Source organism: Hemitrygon akajei, unplaced genomic scaffold (genome assembly GCF_048418815.1).
Source record: "Hemitrygon akajei unplaced genomic scaffold, sHemAka1.3 Scf000033, whole genome shotgun sequence".
Taxonomy (NCBI): Eukaryota; Metazoa; Chordata; class Chondrichthyes; order Myliobatiformes; family Dasyatidae; genus Hemitrygon; species Hemitrygon akajei.
In genome coordinates this window covers 15,291,915-15,314,033 of record NW_027331919.1, presented here as the reverse complement: position 1 = coordinate 15,314,033, position 22,119 = coordinate 15,291,915, and the positions used below count along the sequence as shown (strand labels likewise).

The 22,119-nt window shown below is 46.9% G+C and overlaps 1 long non-coding RNA gene across 1 annotated transcript; it reads left to right on the top strand.

The window, feature by feature from the left end:
- The first annotated feature begins 4,275 nt into the window (after nucleotides 1-4,275).
- On the top strand, nucleotides 4,276-18,253 carry LOC140719864 (uncharacterized). Its single transcript, XR_012097031.1, has 3 exons — nucleotides 4,276-4,390; nucleotides 16,508-16,624; nucleotides 18,179-18,253. It is a non-coding gene; the product is annotated as an uncharacterized lncRNA (long non-coding RNA).
- The last annotated feature ends 3,866 nt before the right edge of the window (nucleotides 18,254-22,119 follow it).

Here is a 22,119-nt window from a genome sequence, read left to right as displayed (position 1 = left end):
TGAATAAATAGGCCCGATCCTTCAGGTCGCGCTACCCAACAATTTCCGATTAAATCCTGGCCTAATCATTGCTCAATTTACAGTCACCGATTACCCAACCCAATGATGCCTCTGCGCACTGTGAGGGGACTGGAGAACCGGGACGAAACCATCTCGGTCACAGGTGGAACGTACAAACCCCTTGCAGCCAGCGTCGGGAATTGAACCCGGGTCTCTGGTATTGTAAACCCCTACATTATTGTACCGCTCTTCCTCTTGCAAGCAGCCTCGAAACAAAAAAGCACAATGGAGTCGACAAAAACCCCCACAACATGTTAATCCCCACAAGACAGTCATATATCGGATGTTTGAAAAAGAAAACAAATCTTGCAAACAATAATAGAACTACGAAAAATAATAAAAACAACTTTCTCACTCCCTCTGTCCCTCTCCGTCCCTCTACCACAGTTTTCTACCCTCAACCTCCTCACCCTTCTCTTCCTTACTGTTTCGCTATCGCTGTCACAATTCTCACTCCCCTTTCCCTTGTAACCTGATTCTCTCTCCTACCTCCGCCTCTCGATCTCCCCTTTCTCTCCCCGATCTCTCTCCGCAATTCTATCCCATTTTCACACCCAGCGCCACAATCTATCACACTCTCTCCCTTCCATCCATACATCCTGTCTCTACGAATCGGACTATAGGTCTTCTTCCCCTCACATAGCCCCTCCCTCAACTTCTCTTGCTGACTCTCAGCTCTCTCTCTCCTCACATCCCTTTCTCATGGAACTCTCTCTGCTCCATTTCTCTGTCCTCACTCGCCCCATTCTCTACCGGTCTCTACTCCTTCTGTTTCTTTCTCTCACACATTCTCTCGCTTTCTCTCCCAGATGGTCTGAACTCGACCTACACACTGCTGAACCTTCGGAGAGACGAACCTCTCGTTGCTGAGTATGAAGATCCTCCCATTGCCCTGGGGCCCGCTGAACTGTCAGTGACTCCACAAGCAGGTCAGAGTTCACAGTGATGACATCATTATGAAGGGGCAACATGCTATACACACAAGTGCTCAAGTTCTAATGCATCTGCATTGACCACTTCCTCTGAGAGCTCTTTCCATAGGCGGACAACCGTCTGGGTAAAAACACTGTTGTCAATTGGGTCCCCAGTGACATCTGTTTCTACTGTCACCCTGGACCTGTGCGCTCTGGCTCTCGATTCTCCAAGCTGACAGAAAATTAGCCTGCGCATTCACATTTTCTGTGCCCCGCATGGTCTTATACCCCTCTGTAAGGTCACCCCTGTGCTCCGAGTTATAAAGTCCTAACCTGCCTGACTTATCTCCATAACTCACTCCCTCGGTTCACGGAAAACCCTCCTTTTGCACACTTTCTAGCTCAGTGTCATGTTTATTAGAGCAGTAACACCAAAACTCATCACCGTACTTCAGGTGCAGCCTTGCAGACGTCTGCAACGTAACCCCCCGACTCCCGTACTCTGTGTCCTGACCGATGAAGGTGAGAGTGGCAGACGCCTTATTCACCGTCCTGTCTACCTCTGTTCTACACCAAACCCCAGGGTCCCTGTCTACTTTTGACTCCACTTTCAGGGAACTGTGTCCCTATACCCTCAGGTCCCTCTGTTCTACAACACTCCCCAGGGAACCTGTCCACCTGTGACATCACCTCTAGGGAACCGTCTTCCTGTAGCCCTGTGTCACTCTGTTGTACAACACTCCCTAGTGAAATCCCCCTGGGTCCCACACCATTACACAGAGTAACTTACCAAGTGGAAACATTAAAAGCCTTATTGAGTTCCCTCCAAATGAAGTCCACTACCCTGCACCCATGAACCGTCCTACTTCCTCACTCAAAATATAGAAGCTGCTCCGCCCGTGACCACAGGAAACTGCAGAATGCTGTGGCCACAGCTGAGCACAGCTCTGAAACCAGCTTCCCCCCCATGAACACTGTCCACAGTTTGCTGTCTCAATAGAGCAGCCTACATAACCAAACTATGACACCAACCACCTGGCTGTTCTCTCTTCCTCACCTACCCCATGGGACGGAAGATAGAAAGCATGGTTCACTGCGACAGAGAACATAGAAATCTAAAGCCCAATACAGGCTCTTCATCCAAAGAAGTTGTGCCGACCATATAACCTACAATAGAAACTGCCGAGATCTTCCCAAACAAATAACTCATAATTTTCCTCATCTCCACGTACCTATCTAAGAGGCTCTGAATATGGCATGGAACACAGAATATAGAATATTACAGCGCAGTACAGGCCCTTTGGCTCATAATGCTATGCCGACCCTTACACCCTGCCTCCCGTATAGACCCACACTTTAACTCCCTCCGTAAAAATAAAAATGGAGGATTATAGGGTAGTGTGGGTTTACTTTTATAAGGATTATATGGGTCGGCACAAAATGGAGGGCTGAAGGGCCTGTTCTGTGCTGTAGTGTTCTATGGTTTTATGTTTCTATACCTTTCTTGTAGTTTCTTAAATTTCACTAGTGTACTTGCCTCCACCACTGACTCAGGCAGTGCATTCCACGCACCAACCACTCTCTGAGTGAATAAACTTCCTCTTCTATCCCCTTTGAACTCCCCCCCCCCCCATTACCTCAAAGCCATGTCCTCTTGTATTGAGCAGTGGTGCCCGGGGGAAGAGGCGCTGGCTGTCCACTCTATCTATTCCTCTTAATGTCTTGTATGCCTCTATCTCTCTCCAATGAGTAAAGCCGTAGCTCCCTCAATCTCTGACAAAAATGCATACTCTCTATGCCGGGCACCGTCCTGGTAAACCTCCTCTGTACCCTTTCCAAAGTTTCCTCATCTTTCCTATAGTGAGACGACCAGAACTGGACAGATACTCCAAGTGTGGCCTAACCAGAGTATTAAAGAGCTGCATCATTACCTCGCGACTCTTCAACTCTATCCCTCGACTTATGAAAGCCAACACCCCATAAGCTTTCTTAACTACCCTATCTACCTGTGAGGCAACTTTCAGGGATCTGTGGGCACACACTCTCAGAGCCCTCTACTCCTCCACACTACCAAGTATCCTGTCATTTACTTTGTACTCTGCCTTGCAGTTTGTCTTCCAAAGTGTACCACCTTACCCTTCTCCGGGTTGATTTCCATCTGCCTCTTCCCAGCCATCTCCTGCATCCTATCAAATTCTCTCTGCAATCTTTGACAATCCTCAACACTATCCACATCACCACCAAACTTTGTGTCCTCTGAAATTTAGCAACCACCCATCTCCATTTTCATCTAGGTATTTCATACATATCACACACACCGGAAGGCCGGGTTGTCAATGTAAACAATTTCCATGCCTGAGATGATTTTTTCTAAAGATATTTAGGTTTATTTATTTATTGGAAGCAGTGCGGAATAGGCCCGAACCTTCAGGCCGCGCTGCCCAGCATTTCCAGTTTTAATCCTGGGCAAATCGCTGTTCAAATTACAGTCACCAATTAACCAAGCCCGCGGTATCTCTGCGCTCTGTGAGGGAATCTGGATCACCGGGAAGAAACCCACTCGGTCACAGGTGGAGCGTACAAACACCTTGCAGCCAGCCTCGTTAATTGAACCCGGGTCTCTGGTATTGTAAAGCACTACACTATTGTACCGCTCTTCCTCTTGCAAGCAGCCTCGAAACAAAGAAACACAACGGTGTCCACGAAAATCCCCACAACATGTTAATCCCCACAAGACCGTCGTATATCCGATGTATGAAAAAAAGCTTGCAAACAATAATACATCTAAGAAAAATTGTAAAAAACTTAATACTTTCTCGCACCAATTCTCTCTATATTTCTCTGTCTCCCTCCCTTCCTCTTCCACTTTCTCCTCCCATCAACCTTCCCTTCTCTCACTCACTCTTTCTCTATTGGTCTCACACTTCTCACTGTTCCTTCACTTAGAATCTTTGCCCCTCTTCTCCCTCCGCCTCCCCATCTCCCTTTCCTTTCCACTATCTCTCTGCCCCATTTTATCCCATTTTCACGCCAACGCCACTATCTATCACCCTCTTTTCCTCCTCCCCTCCATCCATCCTTTACACCCTGCCTCTCCTACTCGGACTACAGCTCTTTCTCCCCTCACGTACCAATCTCCCTCATTTTATCTTGCTGACACTCAGCTCTCTCTCCTGACATCCTTTGCTCATCTAACTCTGTCTGCTCCATCTCTCTGTCCTCACTCGCCGCATTCTCTACCGGTCCCTGCTCCTTCTCTTTCACTCTCTCACACATTCTCTCTCTTTCTCTCCCAGATGGTCTGAACTCGACCTACACACTGATGAACCTTCGGAGAGACGAACCTCTCATTGCTGAGTATGAAGATCCTCCCATTGCCCTGGGGCCCGCTGAACTGTCAGTGACTGCACAAGCAGGTCAGAGTTCATAGTGATGACGACATTACTAAAGAGTCACGTGCTATACGTACAAGTGTTCAAGTTCTAATGCATCGGCATCGACCCTCTGGTAGCTCGTTCGATAGAGAGACAACCATCTGGGTAAAAAAAAATGTCAATTGGGTCCCCAGTGACATCTGTTTCCACTATCTCCTTTGACCTGTGCGTTCTGGTTCTCAGTTTTCCAAGTTTACAGAAAATTAATATGCGCTTTCACCTTTATCTCTTCCCCGGATGTTTCTATGCCCCCCCTGCGCTCCAAGTTATAAAGTCCTAATCTGCCTGACTTATCTCCATAACTCACTCACTCCATTCCAGGTAAAAGCCTCGTGAACTCGTTTTGCACTCTTTCCAGCTCAGTGTCATCATTATCAGAGCAGGAACACCAAAACTAAACACCGTACTTCAAATGCGGCCTTACACATGACTTGTCCAAATGCAACGTGACCTCCCGACTCCCGGACTCAGTGCCCTGACTGATGAAGGCCAGCGTGTCAGACGCCTTATTCACCGTCCTGTCTACTTGCGACTCCACTTTGAGGCAACCGTGTACTTGTACCACTGGGTGTCACTGTTTTACTATACTACCCAGGGTCCCTGTCTCCTTGTGACTCCACTTTCAGGGAACGTGTCCCTGTACTCTTAGGGCCCTCTGTTCTACAACACTCCACAGGATCCCTGTCCACCTGTGACATCACTTCTAGGGAACCGTCTTCCTGCAGCCTTATGTCCCTCTATTGTACAATTCTCCCTAGTCCAATCCCCTTGGGTCCCACACCATTACACAGAGTAACTTACCAAGTGGAAACATTAAAAGCCTTATTGAGATTCCTCCAAATGAAGTCCACTGCCCTGCACCCATGATTCGTCCTACTTCCTCACTCAAAATATAGAAGCTGCTCCGCCCGTGACCACAGGAAACTGCAGAATGCTGTGGCCACAGCTGAGCGCAGCTCTGAAACCAGCTTCCCCTCATGAACACTGTCCACAATTTGCTGTCTCAATAGACCAGCCTACATAACCAAACTATGACACCAACCACCTGGCAGTTCTCTCTTCCTCACCTACCCCATGGAAGGAAAATAGAAAGCATGGCTCACTGGAACAGAGAACTTTGAGAACATTGAAATCTAAAGCACAATATAGGCTTCTCATCCCACAATGTTGTGCGACCATATAACCCACACTAGAAACTGCAGAGATTCTCCCTAGTAAAAAACTCATATTTTATTTCTCATCTCCATGTATTTATCTAAGCAGCTCTTATTAGGATATAGAACATAGAATATAGAATATTACAGCACAGTCCAGCCCCTTCGATCCACAATGTTGTGCCGACCCCTAAACCCTGCCTGCCATATAAACCCTCACCTTAAATTCATCCATATACCTGTCGTGTCGTCTCTTAAATTTCACTTTTGTATCTGCCTCCACCACTGACTCAGGCAGCGCATTCCACGCACCAGCCACTCTCTGAGTAAAAGGAAATCTCCCTCCAAAAACCCATTTGAACTTCTCACTCCCCCTTAAAGCCATGTCCTCTTATACTGAACAGTGGTGACCAGGGGAAGAGACACTGGCTGTCCACTCTATCTGTTCCTGTTGATACCTTGTATACCTCTATCATGTCTCCTCTCATCCTCCTTCTCTCCAAGGAGTAATGTCGTAGCTCTCTCAATCTCTGATCATAATCCATATTCTCTAAACCAGGCAACGACCTGGTAAATCTCCTCTGTACCATTTCCAATGCTTCCTCATACGTCCTATATTGAAGTGACCAGAACTGAACACAATACTCCCAGATTTGCCAAACCAGAGTATTATAGAGCTACATCATTATCACGCGACTCTTTAAAGCTGTCCCTCAACTTATGAAAGCTACCAGCCCATAAGCTTTCTTAACTACCCTATCTAACTGTGCGGCAAATTTCAGAGATCTGTGGGCATGTACTCCCAGATCCCTCTACTCCTCCACAATACCAAGTATCCTACCATTTATCTTGTACCCTGCCTTGGAGTTTGTCCTTCCAAAGTGTACCACCTCACACTTCTCAGGGTTGAACTGCATCTGTCACTTCTCAACCGACTACTGCATCTGATCAATGTCTCTCTGCAATCTTCGACAATCATGAAAACTTTCCACAACATCACCAACCTTTGTGTCGTCTGCAAATTTGGCAACCAACCTATCCTCACGTCCGGGTCGTTAATAACAAATCGCGAAAATTAGAGTCCCAGACCAATCCTTGTGGGACACCAATAGTCATAACCCTCCAATCCGAATGTACTCCCTCCACCGCAAACCTCTGCTTTCTACAGGAAAACCATTTCCGAATCCACCTGTCCAGACTTCCCTGGATCCCATGCATTCTGGATTTCTGATAAGCTTACCGTGTGGAACCTTATCAAATGCCTTACTTATATCCATGTAGATCATATCAACTGCACTACCCGATTTATATGCCTGGTCACCTCCTCAACGAACTCTAACAGGCTACTTAAACACTATCTGCCCTTCACCAAGCCATACTGACAGTCCCTGATCAGACCATGATTCTCTAAATGCCCATATCTCCTATCTCTAAGAAACTTTTCAATAGCTTTCCCACCACAGACGTAAGGCTCAATGAACTGTAATTACCCGGACTGTACCCACTAATTATTTTGAACAACATTTGCCTCCCTCCAATCCTCCGGTACCATTCCCGTGGACAATGATGACATAAAGATCCTAGCTAGAGGCTCAGCAATCTCTTCCCTCGCCTCGTGGGGCATCCTGGGGATTGTACCGTCAGGCCCCGGTGACTTATCCGTCCCACTGTATTTGAAAAACTCAGACACTTCCTCTCCCTTAATGTCATCATGCTGCAGAACATCAACCTCACTCATATTTCCCCCACCTTCATCACGTTCCCTTTCATTGATGAATACCGAAGAGAAGTATTCATTGAGGACCTCTCTCACTTCCACAGCCTACAGGCACATCTTCCCACTTTTATCTCTACTCGGTCCTACCTTTATTCCTCTCATCCTTTTGCTCTTCACATAATTGAAGAATGCCTCGGAGCTTTCATTAACCTACTCGCCAAGGACTTTTCATGCTCCCTTCTAAAGCTCTTTTCTAGCTAACCTATATTCCTCAATAGCACCATCTGAACCTCGCTTCCTAAACCTCATGTATGCTGCCTTCTTCCACCTGACCAGATTCTCCACCTCACTTGTCACCCATTGTTCCTTCACCCTACCATTCTTTATCTTCCTTACCGGAACAAATTTATCCCTAACACACTGCAAGAGATCCCTAAACATCGACCACATGTCCGTAGTATATTTCTCTGCAAAAACATTATCCGAAATCACACCCGCAGGATTGAGCCTTACAGCTTCATAATTTTCCGTTCTCTAGTTAAATAATTTCCTGTCCTCTCTGATTCTACCCTTTTGCATGATGATGCTAATGGCCAAGGAGCGGTGATCACTGTTCCGCAGATTCACACTCACTGAAAGAACTGTGCCCTGACTCGGTTCGTTATTTAATACTAGATCTAGTATGGCATTTCACCTAGTTGGTGTGTCAACATAGAAACATAGAAAATAGGTGCAGGATTAGGCTATTCGGACCTTCGAGCCTGCACCGCCATTCAGTAAGATCATGGCTGATCATTCAACTCAGAACCCTGTACCTGCTTTCTCTCCATACCCCCTGATCCCTTTAGCCACAAGGGCCATATCTAACTTCCTCTTAAATTTAGCCAATGAACCGGCCTCAACTGTTTCCTGTGGCAAAGAATTCCACAGATTCACCACTTTCTGTGTGAAGAAGTTTTTCCTCATCTCGGTCCTAAAAGGCTTTCCCTTTATCCTTAAACTGTGACCCCTCGTTCTGGACTTCCCCAACATCGGAAACAATCTTCCTGCATCTAGCCTGTCCAACCCCTTTAGAATGTTATACGTTTTAATAAGATCCCCCCTCAATCTTCTAAATTCCAGTGAATAAGACTAGTCGATCCAGTCTTTCTTCATATGAAAGTCCTGCCATCCCAGGAATCAATCTGGTGAACCTTCTCTGTACTCCCTCTATGGCAAGAATGTCTTTCCTCAGATTAGAGGACCAAAACTGCACACAATATTCTAGGTGCGGTCTCAACATACTGTGACAGGAATCCATCCTGGACACACTTAACAAACTCTGCCCCGTCTAATCCATTGGAACTAATCAGGTGCCAATCAATATTAGAGACGTTAAACTCACCCATGATAATAACACTGTTATTTTTGCACCTTTCCAATATCTGCCTCCCATTCAGTTCCTCGTTAACCCTGCTGCTACCGGCTGGCCTATAGAATACATCTGATAGAAAAACTGATCCCTTCCTGTACCTGTCTTCCACCCATACTGACTCAAAAGAGAATCCTGCTACATTACTCACCCTTTCTGTTACTATAATAGTATGTCTGACCAGTAATGCCTCCGCTCCTCCTCTTTTTCTCCCCTCTCTATCCCTTTTAAAGCACTGAAATCCAGGAATAGTTAGAATCTATTCCTGCCCTGGTGCCAACCTAGTCTCTGTAATTGCCACTACATCATAATTCCATAATTCCATGTATGTATCCATGATAGACCCTTATTGTATCTGCTCCCACCACCGCCACTGGCAGTGCATTCCACGCACCCACCATATCTGTGAAAAATTTACCCCTGACTAGGAGATCCAATATCCGAGCGTGAACATTCAATAGAGCTGTTAGGGAGGGTTTAAGCTAGGGTTTAAACTGTGGGTTTATGCTGGGGTATGGGAGGAGGAGTGATAGGGCTGCATAAGGGGAAAAACAGAAATGAATTAAAGATAGCGTGCAACCTCAAGGACGTGGTTATGAAATACCCGAGCTGCATGAACAGTTAGGTACAAGCCAGCAAGGTTTCTTGAAGGAAAGATCCTGCCTCATTAACCTATTGGAATTTTATGAGATAATCTCGAATAAGATTGACAAGGAAGAGGCTGTGGAGTGGTGTATCTGGATTTTCAAAAGGTCTTCGATAAGGTGCCGCATAAGAGGCAGCTTAATAAGATGAGAACCCATGGAATTACAGGAAAGATATTGTATCAGGTCACAGTTCCCTCAGTCGGTGTTGTGGCCGCTGTTTTTTACACTGTACATCGGTGAATTAAATTACGGATTAAATGGTTTTGTGGCTAAATTTGCTGATGACACCAAGACAGGTGGAACAGGAAGTGTAGAAGAAACGGTAAGGTTAAAGAGAGACTTTGTCAGTCCAGTAGAGTGGGATAAGGAATGGCGGATGAGATACAATGTTGAGAAATGCACGGTTGTCCGTTTTGGAAGAAGAAATAATCGTGCACATTATTATTTAGATAGGGAGAACATTACAAAATCGGAAGTACTGGGGGATTTGGGAGTCCTCGTGCAGGATAACCAAAAGGGTAACCACCAGGTTGGATTGGCAGTAAGGAAAGCGAATGCTATGTTAGCATTTATTTCAAAAGGAATAGTGTATAAGAGTAAGGAGGTGTTGATGAGGCTCTATGGGGCACTGGTGAGACCTCATTTGGATACTGATTGCAGGTTTGGGCCCTCTATCTTAAAAGGGATGTACTGATGTTGGACAGAGTTCTGAGAAAATTTACGAGAATGATTCCTGGAATGTAGGGGCTAACATATGAATAGCTTTTGGCGGCTCTTGGACTGCATTCATTAGAGTGTAGAAGAATGAGAGAGGATCTCATAGAAACATTTCGAATGTTGAAAGGGCTGGGTAGAGTAGATGTGGAAATGCTATTTCCCTTAGTTGGCTGAGTCCAGGACAAGATCCACAGTCTGAGAATTAGTGGCTACCCATTTAAAACAGAGATGAGGAGATATGTTTTTTTAGGCAGAGGGTCGTGGATATATTGAATTCGTTGCCACATGCAACTGTGGAAGCCCGATCATTGAGGGTGTTTAAGGAGGAGATTGATGGGTATCTAATTAGTTAGGGTATCAAGAGATATGGGGGAAACGCCGGAAATTGGAACTAGATGGGAGAATAATTTAGCTCATGGTGGAGTGGTGGAGCAGATTAGATGGGCTGAACGGCATGCTTTTGCGCCTTGTCTTGTGATCTTGTGAACAGAGATTACACAAAGACCAGGCATGAGTTACAGGGCAATCGAGACGCTGTGCAGTTCCTATGAGCTGAGTTAAGAAATGGCAAGTGAAAAGGATCCTCATGGCTGTTGTACACAGGCCTCCAAACACCAGCCGGGATGTGGATTACAAATTACGGCAGGAGATAAAAAGGCTTGACAGAAAGGCAATGTCATAATATTCGTTGGGGATTTTAGCGGATTGAGAAAACCAGGTCTGTACTGGACCACAGGGGAGAGGATTTGTCCACTTTCTAAGGGTTGGTTGTTGAGCCCATTAGGGGATCGGCTGTGCTGGATTGGGTGATGTGCAATGATTCTGAGGTGGTAGGAGAGCTTTAGGTTAAGGAACAGTGATCACAATATGACTGAGTTCACTTTGAAATTTGAGAGAGATATGATTGAGAGAATAAAATCTAATGTGTCGGTATTTCAATGGAATAAAGTAAGTTACAATTGCATGGGAGGGGAACTGGCCGAAGTTGACTGGAAAGGGACATTTGCAGGAAGGACAGCAGGGCATCAAGATAATGGCCCCTACATCATAATTCTATGTATGTATCCAAGCTCTCAGTTCATCGCCTTTTTTTCCTCATGCTTCTTGCATTGAAGTAAACGCACTTTAGTCCTTCTACCTTTCTACCTTTATACCCTTTATTCTGCTGCTCCTTCCTCAAAACCTCTCTATATGTGATATCTGGCTTTACTCCATGCACTTCTTTCACTGATCTATCGCTCCCCAGGTCCCATCTCCCTTGCAAATTAGTTTAAACACTCCCGAACCATGCTAGCAAACCTACCAGCACCGATATTGCTCCCCCTCGAGTTCAGGTGCAACGCATCCAATCTGTACAGGCTCAACTTTCCACAGCATATAACCCAATTGTCCAAAAACATAAAACAGTTTGTCTTCACACCCCTATGCCCAATCCCTACCAATCTCTCCTCCTATGTCTTTCTATCTCTCGTTCTCTCTCTTTCTCTCCCAGATGGTCTAATATCAACCTACTCAGTGCTGAACCTTCCGAAAGACGAACTTCACATCGATAGGAACAAAGATTCGCCCATTGCCTCGGGACCCGCCGAGCTGGCAGTGACAGCACCAGCAGGTCAGAGTTCATAATAATGGCGTCACTCTGGAGGAGTCACGTGCTATATGCACAGGTGTGCAAGTTCTAATATGTCTGTATCTGTGACCTCCGCTGGTAGCTCGTCCCATCCATAGACACCGTCTGGGTACAAACAAGGAAACGCCTACGCTCCAAGGTATAAAGTCCTAACCTGCCTGCCCTGTCACCATAACTCAGTCCCCCGAATCCCGCCAACATCCTCGTAAATCTCTCTCTGCACTCTTTGCTACTTAGACTCATCTTTCCCAGAGTAGTGCGACCGAAACGGAGCACTGTACTCCAAGTACTGACCCACCGATGTGTTGTGCAACTGAAACGTGACCTCCCGACTCCTGTACACCGTGCCTTGACTGATGAAGACCTGTCGCCTCAGACGCCGTCTTCACCGCCTTGTCAACCTGTGACTTCACTTTCAGGGAACCGCGTACCTGTAACACTGGGTAGCTCTGTTCTCTGTTCCCAGGGTTCTACCCGTTCGCTGTCCGACACTGTTGTTTGGTTATTTGTCCTCCTGAAATACGATAGCTCGCACTTATTCCAACTGAACTGAATTTAATCCTGCTCGGCCCACTTCCTTAGAAAATCGACATTCCACTGTAAGAAATAACTGTATTCACTGTTTCCCACGCCAACAACGTTGTCTGCAAGTTTACGAACAGCATGTTGCATAATCAGATAGAAATGGCTGATATAGTTGACAAAGATTTTTGGTCCAGCATAGATCCCCCGGTGAACACCCGCAATGACGGGTTCCAATCTGAGAAACGAGCTTCAACCCTAAATCATTGCTTCTACCTCCGAGGCAATTGTATATCCAGTCAACTATCCCTCCCTTCCTCGCACACCATTTTGTTAGCGTTATCCCGACTGCGACCTTATTCAAATCTTTGTACATTACATCTAGCATCCCTTCATAATCAGTCCTCCTCAAACAAATTAGCCAGACAGAACTCCTTGGATTCCAGACCATCAACCGGGACGCGGGGGGCGAAATGTATCCCAGCGACCGTGGTTTGCTGAGCTTTGGTGATGAGCTTTGCATCCGCACGATTAAGTGTGGTGAATGTTGTTCCTTTATTCAGGAAAGAGGGAAAGGGGGTAGAGATAGCCCAGGAAATTATAGACCAGTGAGTCTTACCACAGTAGCTGGAAAATTGATGGAAAAGATCCTGAGCGACAGTATTTATGAACATTTGGAGAGATATAATATGATTAGCAATAGTCAGCATGGCTTTGTCAAGGGCAAGTCGCGCCTTACTTGCCTGATTGAATATTCTGAGGATATGACTAAACACATTGATTAAAGAAGAGCAGTAGATGCAGTGTATATGGATTTCAGCAAACATTTGAGAAAGTACCCCATGCTAGGCTTTTCGAGAAATGAAGGAGGCGTGGGATCCAAAGGGACATTTCTTTGTGAATCCAGAACTGTCCTGCCCACAGAAGACAAAGAATAGTTCTAGGTGGGTCATATTCTGCATGGCGGTCCGTCACCAGTGGAGAGCTTCAAGGATCTGTTCTGGGACCCTAAGGCTTGTTTTTTTAAAAAAATTAATGACCTGAATGAGGAAGTCGAGGGATAGGTTAGTAAGTTTGCTGATGACACAAAGTTCGAAGATGTTGTGGATAGTGTTGAGGGTTGTCAGAGGATACGGCGGGACATTGATAAGATGCAAGATCTGGGCTGAGAAGTGACTGACGGAGTTCAACCCAAATAAGTGTGAAGTAGTTCATTTTGGTAGATTAAATATGATGACACAATATAGCATTGATGATGAGATTCTTGGCAGTGTGGAGGATCAGAGGGATCTTGGGGTCCGAGTCCATAGGACACTCAAAGCAACCGCACAGGTTGACTCTGTGGTTAAAAAGGTGTATGGTCTATTGGCTTTCATCAATCGTGCAATTGAATTTAGGAACCGACAGGTAATGTTGCAGCTCTGGAGCGAAGGAGGATGAGAGGTGACCTGGTAGAGGTGTATAAGATGATGAGAATCATTGATCTTATGGATAATTGAAGGTTTTTTTTCTCAGGGCTCAAATAGTTCCCACAAGAGGACACAGGTGTAACTTGCTGGGAGGTAGGTGCAGAGGAGATGCCAGGGGCAAGTTTTTTACTGAGAGAGTGGTCAGTGCGTGGAATGGGCTGCCGGCAACGGTGGTGTTGGCGGATACGATAGGGTCTTTTAAGAGGCTTTCAGTTAGGTACATGGAGCTTAGTAAAATAGAGGTGGTCTAGAGTTAAGCCGAGTAATTTCTAATGTAGGGCATGTTCGGCACAACGTTGTGGGCCGAAAGGCCTGTATTTTCCTGTAGGTTTTCTATGTTTCTACACAGAGCAGTCTACCATCTGAGCCCTTGTTAATAGCTTTGTTCAAGTCTCTGTACGGTACATCTCGTACCAGTCCGGGATCGGTAACCCCTACCCCGTCAAATCAGCCCGTGAACGCTATCTGATTCTCACGCCTTCTGCCGCCTCCGTCCACCTTCTCGCTTCTACTCTACCTATCTTCCCCTCTTCATCCTAGTTTTACCACTCCATTCATTCTCTGTCTCCCCCAACCTCCCTGTCTTACATCTTCCACAGCGATCTACTATCGGGGTTCCTGATAATGGACCTAATAAAGTCAGCGTACAATATCTCTACCAATCAGAAGAAACCAGTCAGTCAAATCTTCCTGTAATACACACAAGTCTACAGAGTAGACTACCCTATTCTCATGAACCGCCCTGGTTCCTCAATCAAAGCATAGAAACTTGCTCCGCCTGTGACCACACACAAAAAAAAATAAGAAACTGCAGAGCACTGTGCAAAGAGCTGAGAACAGCTCCGAATCCAGCCTCCCCCGCGTCAGCTCTGTCTAAACTTCCTGCTAGCTGGGTGAAGCAGCCAGCATCATCAAAGAAACTCCCCGCCCATCTGGGACATTCTGTCTTCTACACAGGCACCTTGCCATCGAAGGGAGGATGCGAGAGCATGCCTCACTCGGCTCAAGGTTATAATACTGAATGGTCCCCTAGTACGATAAGATAGACCCTAGATCTCACAATATACCTCCTCGTGCCTGCCTGCAGTGGTCTTTCTCTAACTGTGACATTTTATTCTGCATTCTGTTTTGGATTTATCTTGTTCTACTCCCATGAAGTGATCTGTATCTGTGGATGTTCCTGGGATTTTCCTGTCTGTGATATATATAAATGATCCGGATGACAATGCAGATGGGTGTGCTGGCATGTGTTACAACGAGATGTTGGACTCTTGGGTTTCTTGCTCTGGAGTGGAGGAAAATTGGGTTAGATCTGACGGAGGTTTATAAGATCATAAGTGTTACACTCAATGCCATTTTCGCAAAGGTGAAATGTCTAATACAAGAGAGAATTCTTTCTGGACATCTAGTGGGCAGCAGAACCTGTTCCTTTGCTGTACTGGTTGGTCTATGTTTGACAATAATAAGCCAGCTTTCTAATTCTACGATGCAGGACACTCGAAACTCATAGAGCCTTGTTAAAGGATTAGGTTTTTACAAGTCTGCCACAGGCAGGAGCGTTCCCAGTGCGGATCCGTGCGTAGCACGACCTGTCACGGACTTCCAACCAGCGACCGCCGTCCTCTGTGTTCTGTGGACAATCCAGTGCGGAATCCAAATCACCACGGCACTGTGAATCCCAGCAATCGCAATCTTGTGAATGGATCTCCCACGACAGTAACATTGTCAAAATCCCGTCTTTAACAAGCCATCGACCTTCGTGATCAACCCGAGATCCCATTCCACGTCGACAGTTAAGGGTTCTGTCGTTACCTGTCTCCTGTCCCTTCACATTTAACGCCCCAAAGGAAAACACCTCAGACTTACTTGAGTTAAATTCCATTTGTCATTTTTCCACCCAGGTCTACAACTGATCCATGCCCTACGGAATCTATTGGCGATATTCCGCACTGTCCACAATATCACCGATATTTGTGTCGTTTGATGTTTTAGAACCATCCTAACATATTTTCATCCCCATCACAAACCACCGATGGTCCCCACCTTGCGATTATTCTTTTTCTTTCCACAAAATGTCCTGAATTTTACTTTTTACTGAAAATCTGTTTGGAATAGACTCTTCCGGTCGTTCAGGTCGCGCTGCCCAACAATTCTCTAATTTATTCCTTTTTTAATGACTGTTCGATTTACAATAACCAATTAACCGTCCAGCCGTTACATCTTTGGACGGCGGGAGGAAACCAGAGAGGCAGGAGGAAATCCACTCGCTCATTGGGAGAAATTGGAAACTCCTTGCAGGCAGCGGCGGGAACTGAACCCGTGTCGCTGGTTCTGTAAAGCTCTGCGCTAACCATCACGTGTACGTACCGCCCTTCTCCTTGCCAGCAGCCACAAAACAAAGAAACACAATGGACTCCACGAAAATCCCCACAACATGATAATCCCCACAAGACCGTCATTTATCTCATGTGTGAAAAAGTATCAAAGCGGGCAAACAATTATGCAACTATGAACAATTATAAACTCGTTTCAATCTCTCATTGCACTCTCGCTCACGCTTTCTATCTCGCTTCCTTTTCCTCTGCCCCTTTCTCTCCCATTTTTCCCTCACTTCCTCTCTCTCCCCCAGTCTTCCGCTGTCTCTCTCACACAACCCCCTTCACTCAAAACATCGCTCCGTATTGTCACGCTGCCAGTCCCTTTCCCCTTTCTCTTCCGGTTTTCCCTTTCCCATTCTCTACGAGGTTCCCACCCATCGCCCACTCCGACCGTCGGCCGAATCGATCTATCCCTTTCCACTCCTGTTTTTTTTTCTGAATGGCGACTCCACAGGTCCGCATAAACAAGAGCCGAGAGAGAACATCGGAAATAGACCGGATCGTAAGACCTGCCTACTCTGCCTAGTTACGTCAGTCCTCGTCGCGATAGTGGCCGGGCTCTCGATCTATGGTGAGTTGAACGGGGAACGGGGAGACTGTAAGTTAACAGAGTGGAATGAAACGTGCACATAAAGCCTCAATGTGACACCCCGCTCAGCGTGTCACAATACTACCTCAACTTGACACCGACATCTACCTCGACGTGACCCCGACACGCACTTCAACGTGACACTGTCACGCCCCTGACGGTGAAACTGACACTACCCTCACCTGGACAGGGACACAGCTCCCACCGTGACACCGTTACGCCAACACCGTGACACCGACTCCCACTTCACCGTAACTCCGAAAAATAATAAACTCTGAATCCAGACGGCCAATTCTCCGTGAATCCCAAGTATCATAATCCTCTGGATAAAACTTCCCGAGAGACCCAGTCAAACACCCACGGCTCCAACTTAATCGATCACATTCGGGAGACGTGACAAAATCTCTGCAATCGGTGAGACGCATATCAGCCTTGGGAAGTCAATGAATTTAGACTCAGCGATGAGGCTCAATGTAACTGAGATTGAGAGAGGGAGGGGGTGAACGTGGTGGAAGGAGAGACCGCGGCTGGTGGGTGGAAGGGAGTCCAAGTGGGGGACACGGCTGAATTCACCTACGCAGTGAAAGAGAACACGGGAACTCGACCGAACCGTAGGATCTGCTGACGCCGCCTCGTTACGTCCGCCAGTATCGTGATTGTAGCCGAGCTCACGAACCATGGTGAGCCGAACGGACTCCAAATGGAGGTAGGTAGTATATAAATTTTGATTGCAATACACCACAGTGACACCGGCACGCCCTTCACTTTGATACTAAGACGGCACTCACTGTGACACCCACACGCTCCTCAAAGTGACCCGTCCATCTCCGCACCGTGACAAAGACTCACACGTCACTGTAACACCCTTTACTGAGACAGTATCGCCCTTCATCATAACACCGATGAACACTGAGCAATTATCCACACCTCACCCTGATATAGGAAAACCCTCACTGTGATAGCGACACAGAAATTAATAGTGAAACCGACATAGTACACACCAAGACATCGGCGGTCACCTCAGCGTGACACCGTCACTCCTACCGTAGCCATGACATGCCTCTCACCGTGACACAGACACAGTCCTTTCTGTGGGACAACCACACCCCAATCATGACACAGATACTCTACTCACCGTGACACCACCACGCCCCTCACGCTGACATTTCCCTCGGCGTGACACGGAAGTTCACTTCATTGAGAATCGTCACAACTCTCGCCAGGGCACAGAAACACTTAGCACAGTGACACCGACACGTCCCACACAGCAACACTGACATGTTCCTCATGATACTGACGGAGGCCCCCAGTGTAACATCAACAAAACCTTCACCGGGACATTGATATACCCTTCGGAGTGGCACAGACACACCCCTCAATGTGTCGCCAATTCTTCTCACTGTGCCACCAGCACATCCTTCACTGTGACACCTTTCACTGTGACACTGACACAACACTCTCTGTGACCCGTTCGGTAGCGTGACGCTGACTCACATGTCACTGTAAACGCTAAACATACATCACCATCTCTCTCAGTGTCACAGATTCGTCAGTCTAAGATCACCTCCGACCGAAACTATCATAAGATAAACTCAACCCTTCAATCCAAGCTTTCTGTGCTCAACTCTAATCTATCCGATCTTAAACGAATGAACAGCGATCTCCGTCACCAGTTCACTGAGATGGAAACGAAGGACAGATCTGTCAATGAAACCAAGGCTCAAATCTGTGAATTGTTGACCAGCAGAAGAGGTAAGGCATCATCCCCCTCCTTCACAGGGCAAGCATGCAGACAGGAAGCGTCACTCTGTGCTTGACATCGGGAGTGTGTGAGGAGATGGTATGGAGGGAGATTCACTCTGTGTTTGACCCGGTGAGTGTGTGATGGGCTGCGTGGAGGAAGTTTCACTCGATCACTGAATCCAGGAGAGTGTGATGGGGCGTTGTGGAGGTGGACTCACTCTGTGTTTGACAGCGGGATTGTATGATGGGACAGTGCCCAGAGCCATTCACTTCATTCTGACCCCTGAAGTGTGTTATTCACCGCGGAGAGAGTGTTTCACTCTGAATCTGTGAGTGTGTGACGGGACGGAGCAGCGGGGCTTCACTCTCTATCTGAACAAAAGTGTGTGTCGGGATCCTGGAGAGAAAGCTCACGTATGTGTCTGACTCCGGGAGCGAGTGTTGGGAGTCTGTATAGCGGGATTCACTCTGTGTTTGAATCCGAGATTGAGTAATGGGAGGTTGCAGAGGGGGATTCACTCTGTGTTTGAAACCGAGAGTGTGTGATAGGATCGTGGAGAGACAGCTTCTGTCTGTGTCTGATTCCAGGAGTGCGTGATGATACGTAAGGAGGGAGATTCACACTGTGTTGAACTCGGGAATGTGTGATGAGACCGTGTGGAGACAGCTTCCCTCTGTGTCTGACACTTTGCTCTGTGGTGTGTCGAGAAGCTGTTGAGGACAATCAGTCTCCCTCTGAGACATCGGGAGATTTTAAAAAAGCGAGCAGATTGAGAGGGAAAAGGTCATTTCTTCGGCATTGCGAAGGGGGCACAACTGCGCAAGCGCGTGAAGATCGGCCTCTGAGACAGCGGGAGAGTTCAAAAAGCGAACAGGTTAACGGAGCGGGTGACGGAGTAGAAAGGCTTTTGCTCGAGAGGCTTCGGCGGGCAGAGACTGAGGGCAAGCTTGCTCCCAGTGAGGTAAGGCCAGTTAAGCTCGTTTAATTAATTTAATTACCTTAGGAGTAGGTAATGGAAGCAGCAGTTAGGGTATCGAGTGCTCCGTTTGCAGTTTGTGGGATGTCAGGGCGAGCACAATTGTCCCTGATGACTACACCTGCAAAAGGTGCATCCAGCTGCAGCTCCTGACAAACTGAGTTAGGGAACTGGAACTGGAGCTGGACTAACTTCGTATCATTCGTGAGACAGAGGCAGCAATAGACAGGAGTTTCAGGGCGATCGTCGCCACTAAGAGACAGGAGAGAGTTAGCTAGGTGACTGTCAGGAGAGGGAAGGGGAACAGACAGGAGGAGCAGAGCACACAATAAGTGGACCGTTTTGGATACTGTTGGTGGGGTCAAACTGCTAGTGACAAGTTGCAGTGGTCACGACTCTGGCAACGAGACTGGACCCTGAGCTCAGAAGGGAAGGAGGGAAAAGCGGAGAACAGTAGTGATAGGGGATTCAATAGTTGGGAGGGGGTGGTAGATAAGAGGATCTGTGGGAGAGATCGAGAAACCCGGATGGACTGTTGCCTCCCTGGTGCCAGGGTCCGCGATATCTCGGATCGAGTTCTCAGTATTCTCAAGAGGGAGGGTGAGCATCCAGATGTCGTGGTCCATGTAGGGAACAATGACGTGGATAGGAAGAAGGAAAAGGTCCTGTAAAGAGAGTTTAGTGAGTTAGGTACAAAGTTGAAGAACAGGACAGGCAGGGTTGGAGTTTCAGGATTGCTACCCGTGCCACGTGCTCGTGAGGCTAGAAATAAGAAGATAATGCAGCAAAATACCTGGCTGAGGTGTTGGTGCAGGATGGAGGGCTTCATGTTTCCGGACAACTAGACTTGTTCCAGGGAAGGTGAGACCTATTCCGACGGGACGGGTTGCACCTGAACTAGAGGGGGACTAGGATCCTTGCGCGAAGGTTTGCTCGTGCTGCTCCGGGAGATTTAAACTAGATTTGTAGGGGGAAGCGGAACCAGAGTGTTAGAGCAGATAGTGAGGTGGAGGAGGATAAAGGTCATGCGAGAACTGCAAGATTAGTGCACGGAGCAAAGCCAGATCTAATATATAAAGAGGTTTTGAGGAAAGAGAAGCAGAATAAAGGGTGTAAAGATAGTAAGGTAGAAGGGCTAAAGTGCGATATTTCAATACAAGAAGCATCAGGAACACAGGCAATGAACTGAGAGCTTGGATACATACATGGAATTATGACGTAATGGTCATTAGGGAGACTTGGCTTGCACCAGGGCAGGAATGTATTCTCAATACTTCTGGTTTTCAGTGTTTTCAAAGGGATAGAGGGGGGAAGCGGGAGGAGGAATGGCATTACTGGTCAGGGAAAATATTAGAGTTACAGAGAGGGTGGGTAATGTTGCAGGATTCTATTTTGAGTCAGAATGGGTGGAAGTCAGGAACAAGAATGGAGCAGTTACTCTATTGGAAATATTCCATAGGACCCCTGGTAGCAGCAGAGATACCGAGGAGCAGATTGGGAGGCAGATTTTGAAAGGTACAAAAATAACAGGCTTGTTATCATGGATATCTTTAACTTCCCCAATATTGATTCACACATTATTCGTTCCAATGGCTCAAATGGGACAGAGTTTGATAAGTGTGTCCAGGATGGATTCCTGTCACAATATGTTGACAGGCCGACTAGGGCGAATGCCATATTGGATCTATTATTATGTAACGAAACGGGTCAGGTCACAGATCTGTCAGTGGGTGAGCATCTGGGGGGCAGTGATCACCGCTCCCTGGCCTTCAGCATTATCAGGGAAAAGGTATAGTCAGAGAGGACAGGAAATTTTGAGCAGGGCAAATTATGAGGGTATACGGAAAGAACTTCCGGCTGTGAATCGGGATGATGCTTTTGCAGGGAAATATACTATGGACATGTGGTCGATGTTTAAGGATCTCTTGCAGGATGTTTGGGATTCATTTGTGCCGGTGAGGAAGATAAAGAGTGGTAAGGTGAAGGAACCATGGGTGACAAGTGAGGTGGAGAATATAGTCAGATAGAAGAAAGCAGCATACGTGAGGTTCAGGAAGCAATGATCAGATGAGTCTATAGAGGAATATAAGGCAGCAAGAAAGGAGCTTAAGAAGGGGCTGAGGAGAGCAGGAAGGTGACATGAGAAGATCTTGGCGAGTAGGGTAAAGAAAAACCGCAGGCATTCTTCAATTCTGCGAGGAACAAAAGGATGAAGGAGTGAAGGTAGGACCAATTAGAGATAAAGCTGGGAAGATGTGCCTGGAGGGTGTGGAGGAGAGCGACGTCCTCAGTGAATACTTCTCTTCGGGATTCACCACTGAGAGGGAAACTGATAACGGTGAGGGCAATATAAGTGAGGTTAAAGTTCTGAGCATGTTAATATTAAGGGACAGGAGTTGTTGGAGTTGTTAAAATACATTAGGACAGATAAGTCCCCGGGGCCTGACGAAATACTCCCCAGTCTGTTCCACAAGGCGAGGGAAGAGATTGGTGAAAGTCTGGCTAGGATCTTTATGTCCTCATTGTCCACGGAAATAGGACCTATGGATTGGAGGGAGGCGAATGTTGTCCCCTTCTTCAAAAAAGGTAGTAGGATAGTGTGGGTAACTATAGAGCTTAATGTTACAGAGGTCCGATGTTTCAGACGTGATAGACGCAGAAGGATGAAGGGCGATGGCATTGCTGGAGAGGGAGAATGTTACAGCAGTGCTCAGGCAGGACATTAGAGGGCTTGTCTACCGAGGCCATTTGGGTGGA